At 37.9% G+C, this 11485-nt stretch overlaps 1 long non-coding RNA gene across 1 annotated transcript; it reads left to right on the forward strand.

The window, feature by feature from the left end:
* Positions 1-2151: 2151 nt before the first annotated feature.
* LOC117064420 lies at positions 2152-10280 on the forward strand. Its single transcript, XR_004429445.1, has 3 exons — positions 2152-2264; positions 6803-6873; positions 10166-10280. It is a non-coding gene; the product is annotated as an uncharacterized LOC117064420 (long non-coding RNA).
* Positions 10281-11485: the final 1205 nt, after the last annotated feature.

Consider the following 11485-nt stretch of genomic DNA (forward strand, 5'->3'; position numbering starts at 1 on the left):
TACTATTTAACTTTGGAGGCTGGGGTAAGAGAAGTCATTCAAGTGTTGGAATATCTTGATGTATAATACTAATTTTTTTTCCTTTGGAAAACAGAAGAGAAAGTGATACAGAGATGTTCAAAATCCAGAAAAGTGAATGTTTGGGGCTTCAAATATATAATAGGCCCAAGGTAACCCTGTATTGGTCAGCATGAACTAGTCAGTTTGATTTCTAATCTTAGTAAATATTTTTTTTCTAGTACAGCAATCCACATAGACCAATGATAATTAGACCTGCTTTCTCCTTTAACTGGATTTTAAATGAGCAAAGAGAAGCAACACTTCCTTTGTACCTCATCTCCCTTTCTCTTTCCTTTTTCTTTTCTTTTTTTTCTTTCTTTTATTTAAAAAAAAAAAAAGATGGAATCTCTCTCTGTCACCAGACTGGAGGGCAACAGTGCAATCTCGGCTCACTGCAACCTCCATCTCCCAGGTTTGAGCGATTCTCCTGCATCAGTCTCCTGAGTAGCTGGGACTACAGGCACGTGCCACCACGCCCAGCTAATTTTTGTATTTTTAGTAGAGATGGGGTTTTGCCATGTTGGCCAGGATGGTCTCAATCTCTTGACCTCGTGATCTGCCCACCTTGGCCTACCAATGTGTTGGGACTACAGGTGTGAGCCACCACACCTGGCCTCCCTCTTTCTTTCTATTCTGTCCACCTTAGAAGAAAGCATCCACCAGCAGTAGGCTTATTTTAATAAACAGAGCCAGGAGGGTGAGTATGTGGTAGTGGAAGCACGACATGAGCCCAGTACCTGGGGCTGGTATGGAGAATTTTTTGCTTGGTCTAATTATGCTTTGAGGCCCCCTACTTGTTTACTTGTAGATTATTCTCTGTAAAAACAAGATTAACTATAAATATGGAAGCCCAATGGAGACTAGTTTTTGTCTTAAGGGCTCATAAACATAGTATTCATTACTACCCCATGGGTCCTGAGGAAGAATATCCAGATGGTGAAATTCTTTCTCCTTGTGGTCACAACAGTGAATACTTTCTCCTGTGTCTAACTTTTTGTTTTGTTCACAAGATGTGAAATAATGAAGCTCTTTCCTATATTAGTGCTTGATATTAAGAGTTCTTAATTTAGTTGAAACTTGCTCACCTGTAATTCTTTGGGTTAGTTCACTTCATTGAGGTCCTCCAGAAAGCAAAGCCTGGAAAAAGAACTTGTGTGGCAGTAGTTATTTGGGAGGCAGTTACAGATAGCCGCAGTGAGGGTGAAGTCAAACAGGATGGCAAGAGAAGCCAAGACCAAGGTAAGTTACTGAGCTGGTCATTTCTGTCAGTAATAGAGGCTCCACCCATCCGATGAGGGCCCTGAATACCTTCCAGAATTGTCCAACTGAGGATGGACAGGAAGTGGTGTCTGGCCTTGGGCTCTCATTCGCCACTCACTGAGGGTTACTACACCCAGCTACCATTGTGTGTATGCTGAGTGGGACCCTTCAGGACTCTCAGGGCACAGAACTGTAAAAGCCTGACCAGTTGCTTGGGGTGAGACACTATCAGCACCAAGAGAATTAAAGCAAACACCTAACTGATCACCACAGCCATGGCTGAAATCAGAAGTGAAGCCAAGGGAAAAGGAGACTGGGTAGCTGATAAAACACAGAAGCCATTTTGGGTTAGACGTAATTGAAATATTTGCGTTTGAATCTGGACTCCCTCATGTGCTGTGTGGGTCATTTTTTTTTTTTTTACCAGTTTCTCAATGTTTTCATTTCCCTGTATCTCACTTTTTGTTTCTTCATGTATTCATTATAAAATGAAAGTGATATATGCTTCAGAGCAAGGATTTAATAATTAGCACTATTACAGGAACAGTGTTTGGTCCATATTACCTGGAAGATACTAAGTTATATAGAAGAAGAGGAGGCTTGCAATCTCATCACATAACTTTAAAAACACTTTGATAAAAATGATTACTGCTGAACTATATAGCAATATAGTAATCCTTGAGTTAATCAGGGCAAGAATTATATTTATTTCATAAGTAAGGCCTTGAGACACAGAGAGATTATGTTTTAATAAAAATCTCTTACCTGGTAAGGAACAGTTCCAGTTTTCTGCCTCCTTTTCTCAATGCTTAATCTCTTTTCTTCATTTTTAGCAAATATTAAACTAAATTGGTCTGCAATTTCCACATACTTACCTACAAATACAAGTAATGGATCCCAGGCGTAATTGCAGTGGACTAATAACTGTTTACTTACTGAACTTGGTGAGTAGCTCATTCCCTATCATTGATTTTACTGTTGAAAATTGGACAAGGACTTGCCAAGTCATTTTTCCGTGTCAGAGTTCACTATAGAAGGGCCTGTGTAATTATCTCTACTGACTTCTACCTCTAAATTAAATTGGTGATTTCTGTTGTCTTCCTTAAAGTTTTTAGGAAGCAATTTACTTGTCCAGTAATTCTGATTAAGCATGCACATTGGATGTTATTTTTTTAAAAAACCTAGGTAACTCTTAAAAAGCATACAAAGGAGTTTATAATTCAAAGAGCCAGAACCAGAGTTACATAAAATATATTAATCCAAAATTCGGCCGGCGCGGTGGCTCAAGCCTGTAATCCCAGCACTTTGGGAGGCCAAGACGGGCGGATCACGAGGTCAGGAGATCGAGACCATCCTGGCTAACACTGTGAAACCCCGTCTCTACTAAAAAATACAAAAAACTAGCCGGGCGACGTGGCGGGCGCCTATAGTCCCAGCTACTCGGGAGGCTGAGGCAGGAGAATGTCGTGAACCCGGAAGGCGGAGCTTGCAGTGAGCTGAGATCCGGCCACTGCACTCCAGCCCGGGCGACAGAGCGAGACTCCGTCTCAAAAAAAAAAAAAAAAAGAGAAAAAAAAAAAAAAAAAAAGAAAATTGGACAAGGACTTGCCAAGTCATTTTTCCGTGTCAGGGTTCACTATAGAAGGGCCTGTGTAATTATCTCTACTGACTTCTAGCTCTAAATTAAATTGGTGATTTCTGTTGTCTTCCTTAAAGTTTTTAGGAAGCGATTTACTTGTCCAGTAATTCTGATTAAGCATGCACATTGGATGTTATTTTTTTAAAAAACCTAGGTAACTCTTAAAAAGCATACAAAGGAGTTTATAATTCAAAGAGCCAGAACCAGAGTTACATAAAATATATTAATCCAAAATTCGGCCGGGCGCGGTGGCTCAAGCCTGTAATCCCAGCACTTTGGGAGGCCAAGACGGGCGGATCACGAGGTCAGGAGATCGAGACCATCCTGGCTAACACTGTGAAACCCCGTCTCTACTAAAAAATACAAAAAACTAGCCGGGCGACGTGGCGGGCGCCTATAGTCCCAGCTACTCGGGAGGCTGAGGCAGGAGAATGTCGTGAACCCGGAAGGCGGAGCTTGCAGTGAGCTGAGATCCGGCCACTGCACTCCAGCCCGGGCGACAGAGCGAGACTCCGTCTCAAAAAAAAAAAAAAAAGAGAAAAAAAAAAAAAAAGAAAATTGGACAAGGACTTGCCAAGTCATTTTTCCGTGTCAGGGTTCACTATAGAAGGGCCTGTGTAATTATCTCTACTGACTTCTAGCTCTAAATTAAATTGGTGATTTCTGTTGTCTTCCTTAAAGTTTTTAGGAAGCGATTTACTTGTCCAGTAATTCTGATTAAGCATGCACATTGGATGTTATTTTTTTAAAAAACCTAGGTAACTCTTAAAAAGCATACAAAGGAGTTTATAATTCAAAGAGCCAGAACCAGAGTTATATAAAATATATTAATCCAAAATTCATCATTTAACAGAAATGTTAGTGACAATAATTTTAAAAAGGTTATTACTGTCATTTATTTATTTAACAGAAAGTATATTGTAGTTTTACACAACATCTTAAAACCTATCACTATGGCTGGGTGCGGTGGCTCACGCTTGTATCCCAGCACTTTGGGAGCCGAGGCGGGCAGATCACAAGGTCAGGAGATCGAGACCATCCTGTCTAACACAGTGAAATCCTGTCTCTATTAAAAATACAAAAAAATTAGCCAGGCATGGTGGCAGCTACTGTAGTCCCAGCTACTCAGGAGGCTGAGGCAGGAGAATGGTGTGAACCTGGAAGGCGGAGCTTGTAGTGAGCCGAGATCCTGCCACTGCTCTACAGCCTGGGTGATACAGTGAGACTCCATCTCAAAAAAAAAAAAAAAACCACAAAACTATCACTATATGTTCTCTTTTCAATATTTGTATAATATTTATTATGTGCCTAGCATTTCTCTAAGCCTCTTACATATACTAACCCATTTATTTAATCTTCACAGTAGCCTAATGAAGTAGGAACAATTATTATCTCCATTTTATAGAAGAGAAAACTGAAGCACACAGAGGTTACGTCACTTGCTCAAGGTTCCATCACTAGCAAGTGGCAAAACCTAGCTGCAAACCCTTGTGGAGGGGTCGCAACATCTATACCCTTAAATCATCTTACCTGTTTCCTGTGGTTCATGTGGATCCTCAAAAAATAATTGCTTTTAGTGATTTTAGAAAACACAGATGAGTTTTATTAGAGCCAGGATTTTTGTTTTTTGAATTCTCCCAAGACCTTTTAAAGTAAACATATATAGTAAAACTACCTCTTGAAGAATTTAACAAGATATATGAAATGGACTACCATAGATAAAATGTGCAGCGATGTCTGTGTTTATTCTGTCTACTCCGTTTTCTTGATATAAGTTTTCATATCCCATATTATATGTGATCTATCTTTAGTTGCTAAAGTCAGAAATCTAATTAAGTTAGTTTCATAAAAAATAAAATTTATTGGTAGTTACAACTGAGCACTCTAAATGTTAGTGCCAGTTTGGGAGTTTACTTTTTCAAGACATACTTTTTTTAAAAAAGAATCCCTCTCCATCTCTTGTCTTTGCTTTACTCTTTATTGGATTCAGGTAGGCTGCCTGCATGTGATATCAATTGTTGACCCTAAAAATGACAAAATTATATAATCGTTAGGGCTCTCAGTCTCTGAAGGAGATCTTCTTTCATGCAGAGTGTACATTAATTTCCAGAAAAGAACTGTTTGGCTCTGCTTGGGTCATGTGTCTGCTCCTGGAGTAATCATTAATTCCAGAAGCATCTGGTGCTTGATTGGTCAACCTGGGATCAACACATTATTAGAACCACATCAAACAGGTAAAGAGCAATTCCCAAAAGAAAAAGAGGATTCAGTCAGCAGAAGAGAAAAAGCAATCTATGTCACCGATAAGTTATTGTTTCTTGGGGTTCTAAAGTGTTCAGGTCTCTTTGAGACTCTTCATGATGAGAACAACGGCAATAGACATTGCTGGGCCCTGTTTTCTTATTTCCTCAGAGAGCAAGACAATGAAGATTACTCATAAAGACATTGCCTATTATTTATCATCTCACTTAAAGGAAAGCATACTTTTTTATTATTTATGATGAGCCATAAATTGCTTCTTGTGATTAATAAAAGTTATTCAATTTAAAATGAAAACATTGGCTGGGTGCAGTGCCTCATACCTGTAATCCCAGCACTTTGGGAGGCTGAGGTGGGAGGATAGCTTGAGCTCAGGAGTTAGGAACAAGCCTGGGCAACATGGTGAAATCCTGTCTCTACAAAAAATACAAAAATAATTAGCTGGGTGTGGTGGGGCATACTTGTAGTCCCAACTACCAGGGAGGGTGAGGTGGGAGGATTACCTGAGCCTAGAGAGTTTGAGGGCTCAGTGAACCATGATTGTGCCACTGCACTCCAGCCTGGGGGACAGAGTGAGATCTTGTCCCCAAAAATTAAATACATAAATAAAATGAAATTATTATACTCTAAGCTCTCTGTCGTGAATGTAATACTGTATAATAAAACATGCCTGATAACACGTGAGTTCATCCTTTCTTCTCCAGTCTTATCTTCCACTATTCCTTTAGACTTATTTTTATTTCAGCCATAGCAAAGTATTGGAAACTCCCAAAATGTGCTGTCTTTTTACCTGGTATTATGCTTTTACATGCATTGTCGTTTCCTGGAATGCCAGTACTTGTCTGCCACATACTCTTGGTTCCAAGGAAATCTACCCAGTCCATAGTCCTTATAGTTTTGCACTGACTTAACTCTCATTCCTATCCTTTCCTCCTATAGCATTTTAGGCTAGGAATGATGCATCCCTCAATTAATACAGCAAGCCCTCTTAAGATAAATAGTATTGTTATCTTTTAATTACATTTGAGGAAACCAAGGCACTAAAACACTGCATAGAACTGGTAAATAATGGAGTCAAGAAACAAAGCCAGGCAGATGGATTTTCAAACCTATATTCTTAATTACTGTAATATATTATAATATATTGGCTTTTATGTAAAGGATGCTTATTTAATGAATAGATAAGTGATTATTAAGAATCATAACCAATGGATAAGAGTTAAAATTAAAAAGAAACTAAAACCGGTATCAGTTTACTTAAAAACAAGACAGAGAAGCCAACTCTTTCACATTTCATGAGTGTGATGTCGATTGGACAGAGGCTTTAGAAAAATGTGAGGATATTTTTGCAGAACAAGGTAACATGTTTCTGAGAAGAATTTTTCATCTATTAGAACCATAACATTTAATACACACCACACACACACACACACCTTTCCAGTGTGACCTGTTAATTCAATATATACATTTAATATTTATTTTTTCCTTTTGTCAAGAGTTAAACTTGTTAAACTCGTGGTAACCCACATGCACTTATTTGTCCTTTCACAAAATATCGCTAATGTTTGTCCTTTGACATTTCAGGAGTGAAACCTTCTGACAGTGCTGCTGAAACACTGCCTGCTTTGGTTTGAAATTCACCTGGGTTTAGTGAGGTATGACATGCAGGTATTGGGAAACTGTCAGTATGAAGTTTGTTTTGCCTGATTAGCATTGGCTTCCAAAGCAAACACTTCAATTAGGTTAGATTATAATAAGAGGCCAGGAAATGCAAATAAATGAGAGATCATGGGTCCATGCAAAAACAAACAAACAAAAAGAAACGTTTAAAAGCAATATGTAGCCTCTGTAGAAGCAGAATTCTGTCCAAAAGTTAATAAGCTTTAGACCTTAAATAACAGAAGAGACAGCATGTTCCATATCCAAGGGAACCTTCCCCTATTCTCATTTAAAAATTATATGAAATCTAAATTTAACCTCATTTAAAAGATCATTATTCATCTTAATTTGTTGACTTCTTCCTAGCTGAAGCTAAATGTTCCTATTTTTATCTGAACTCTGCCAATTACCTGATAAATCTTTCACTGTCATTTAGAATATATTATTCACTACCAGGAACTTCCTTGCCTTTCCTTTATTCTTTAGATGAAACTGCTATTTGGGATTCTTCATATTGTATATTTTGAGATAAATTGCAAATAAGTAGTCAGAGAAAAAATTATTTTATCTTAAAGTTAAATGCTTTTTTTATTATCTTCCTCGAATACGTAGCATCAGGTGTTTAGAATCATGCTTCTATACCCTTAATTTGTTTAAACCCTTCAATGTGTTCATTTCATATAAGATATGCAGAAATGAGACAGACCCAAGGAGATTTGTCTTCCAACATTCAGGGCCCCTTATATACTAAGGTCTCCAACTAATCCCTGATCATTTAGGCTAATTCACTCCTGTTTAAAAGATATACTAGTACTTGTTGCCTACAATATACTCACACACATATTTCTACTCTAGTACATTCACACTCCTTTCTCCATAGTTTCATGGTTTGCGTAGAAGACCATAGCAACCGGTGATAATCCAAAGGACTCCCACTCTCTTTTGGAAGACTTGATTTCTAATGTGTATTGACACCTGATGGGTTTTCCTAAAGCCCTTCTCCAACTTGAGCTCATATCAATACCCCCTGACTGAGGTCTAACCATTTGGTGGCTCACCCCAACCCAGCAAACCCTGCACCTAGAACCCAAGAGCAAGAAAGAATATCACTAATATTGAATGGGATTTTTAATGCTGGGATTTACTTCTGAAACAATTCTTGAGATCTGAACTATTAATATTATTGCCTATGCCTCTCCTGAACTCAGACCAAGCTCTTGTAAGCCTCAGTCTGTCACAACTCTGCCCACTACATTTCTTTCGTGTCTTCGATCTACTGGACTGTTCCTAAACCTTGCCTTAGTCCATATCATTATGCTCATCTCCACAGTGAGATCTGTGGCCCTGGTTCTATGATCTGTACATGAATAAGACACTGGAGTGCACATGCTAGAGAACTGACAAGGTGGGAGAGTCACTTTTTTCCCTTCACAGCAGAACAATGATTTCCAATACATAGGTTCACATTAGTGTATCCTTTGTGTCCAAATTAAAACTTGACCAGGAAGTGCCCTGCCTCTTGAATAACAACACACATATGTATGCCTATACTGAGCTCCAACCCTGTGCCGTGTACTGCATGAGGGACTTGGCCTATAGATTTCTAGCTGATCCTAGTTATGAGCATTATCATCATTATTTATGAGTCCTTTGCACCACAGTAGATGTTTCATGCACTTAATTTTAATTCATACCCAGTACAAAGTCATAGTAAGGCATTATTGTTCATATGGTAGAGATAAGAAAACAGGTTGTGATATGTTAAAAATTAATAGCAGCAGAACAGGAATTTCAACTGACAGTATTAATGCTCTGACATTCTAGGAAAAAAACAAACATAAATAGACAAAAAATAGAAATTTAAATAGCAATACATATCTCTATGTTGTTTATAGGTAAAAAGATTGATTACCCTTTTGGACACACAAGTAAACAATAGCATCCCAAATCTGAAAGTAATGGAATAATGAGCCTGATTCTCACTACATGCAATGTACTAGCCTTTTAAACTCACTGTCCCCTCACTTTAGGCCCAAAATGTCCTGGTCTCTTTCTTTCTCTCCTTCTCTTTCTGTTTCTTCATTGACAAGCATGGGTATGGGCAGAAATTGTGGTGACAAAATCAGGCACAGTATATAAGCAACACTTACCATGCTGTGGCTCATACTATTATTGACCAATTGTTTTTTTCATTATTTCAGATGAGTGAGACTTTACCTGAGCTCTCAGTGAGAGCTGCTTTGCAACAAAAAATTGCAATAGTCTGTTGAATTGCTATTGAGATACACTAGATTGTGGCTAAATCTACTGTCTTTGAGACTGTGAATAATGGAGGTTCCCTATGCTCGTAAGGTTAATATTATTTACAGGAAGATGGTTTCCCTAGAGATGCTGTTTTACTGTGGAATACCCTAGATTCATAGTACAGTTTCAGCTAAGGTTCTGGACTTGTTATACCAATGCCATCTAATAAATTCATGAATCAAAACACAGATTCAGAAATTAATGAAAGCATGAACCTGAAGATTCCGTTTCCAAAACCAAATTATTTTTTACTGTGGTGCAGAAAAAAATATTACTCCAACTGAGAGCTTAGTTCAATTTACTACTCAAATATTAAATTTTAAAGATTATTGGCACTTTAAAATGAACTCTTTTTGAAGTCTTTTTTTTAAAAGAAAGAATAAATTGCTAAGAAAAACTACTAAATTAGGAAAATGTAAGTAAAATTGCCATTTCCTATCTGAGGAAAAAAGATCACAAGGAGCTAATCTACTTCTTCCCTTGTGAGTAAAGGAAAACATCTTCCATGATTTGCAATTACATTAATTCAGGGTTTTCATCTCCCAAAGGACACTAATTGTACTTTTTCTTTAGTTCTGCTCTTGGGACAATAAGACAGATGAGATCTTAGAGCAAGAACAGGGAAAGAAAGATGCTGATTTGTGGCTGTCCCTTCTTTCCTGACAGTTGTAATTTCCTTTATTTTCACTTAACATCCATTATTTTCTTCCTACCTTTTCTTTTATTCTGATATGTAGTTTTGTGAACTGAATGCTTGTGTATCACCAACCCCCAATTAATATGTTGAAGCCCTAACCCACAGTGTGATGATATTTGGGGACAGAACTTGTAGGAAGTAATTAAGATTAAATAAGGTCATAAGCAGGGGGAAGGGCATGTACTAATGCAGCAGGACTTTGGGATTTATAAGAGGAGGAGGAGAGAAAGATCTCTTTATTCTTCATGCGCATCTACTAATCTCTTTATTCTTCATGTTCACAAAAGGCCATGTGAGGACACAGTGAGAAGATGGGCATCTGCAAGCCAGGAAAAGAGGCCTCACCAGAAACAGAGTATGCTGGCACCGGAATCTTAGACTTGCCAGTCTCCAAAACAATGAGAAATAAATTTCTGTTGCTTAAGCCACCCAGTCTGTGGTACTTTGTTATACTGTCCTGAGCAGACTAAGACATGTGGTTTGTATTGTTAGTATTTTAGGGGCACACTGGATAATGCCGGAGAATGTGGGGTTTAGAAATAACTTGGATGTATATCCTGGCTTTGCCAGTTGGTAAGTTTGTAACCGTGGGCAAGTAATGTAACATTGTCTTTATCTAAATGTTCTCATCTGTAAAATAAATTAAAAGTAGCTACTTCATGGCATTGTTTTAAGAATAAAATAAGTTAATACAGCAGCCTAAACCTGGGACATGAACATTTTTAAAGTTGTGGACTGTTTGAAGGAAATCCATTTTCTGAACCCGAACTCTGCGTGTACTGTTCCTGAGAACTTGAGGCTGGAGGAGGAGGCATGCCAGAGTGTCATGCCTGTTTTCCTCTCTCTTTTCACAGCCTTTCTTTTCCACACTCCAATGTAAGGCATACCTCTTACTCATCCGGAATCTTACTGTGCTGTTTTCACTAAATGCATAAATGTTCCTATGCCAGACAAAGAAACTATATGAAATGGTGTTGTTAGTGTTGAAATAATGAATGGTGGTAATAATTTTAAAAATTTTTGCAAGTTTGGCAATTTCCAATATTTTGCTTTCAACAAAATTGAAGGAGAACTTAATTGAATTTTCAAGTGAAAGTATTAAGAATAATTAGGGATGGTTAGAGCCAAGAAATCTTTCATTCATATCTACTTCTGTATGTGAACACAATTCTTAGCTTGTCATGTCCGTGTCACGATTTTTAAAAATTATTTTTGAATTTATGTGTATATATTTTTAATTGAGGATGGTGGGTCTCAAATCCCTTTATGACCTAGCATCAGTGCATCACTCTGGCTGTAGTCACAAGGCAGCCCGGATTCAAGGGGAAGACACACAGATGCCACCTTTTGATGGGGATGCCACCTTTTGATGGGGAGCTATCAATGTCACATCATGAGAGAACATGACGGGCAGGTTATATTATTGAAGCCATCTTTGAAAAATACAAATCACCACATATTAAGTGGGGGAGAATTCTGCAACTTCAAAACTGCAAGGAATTTTTTGTCTCTATAAGTGGATAAACTTGAATTTACTTTTGAGATCGGTTATATTCTTTGCTTTCGGGGAGAAATATAAATATTTTAATAGGGCTTTTCCTAAGGTA

This window comes from Trachypithecus francoisi, unplaced genomic scaffold (genome assembly GCF_009764315.1).
Source record: "Trachypithecus francoisi isolate TF-2019V2 unplaced genomic scaffold, Tfra_2.0 Lachesis_group2, whole genome shotgun sequence".
Taxonomy (NCBI): Eukaryota; Metazoa; Chordata; class Mammalia; order Primates; family Cercopithecidae; genus Trachypithecus; species Trachypithecus francoisi.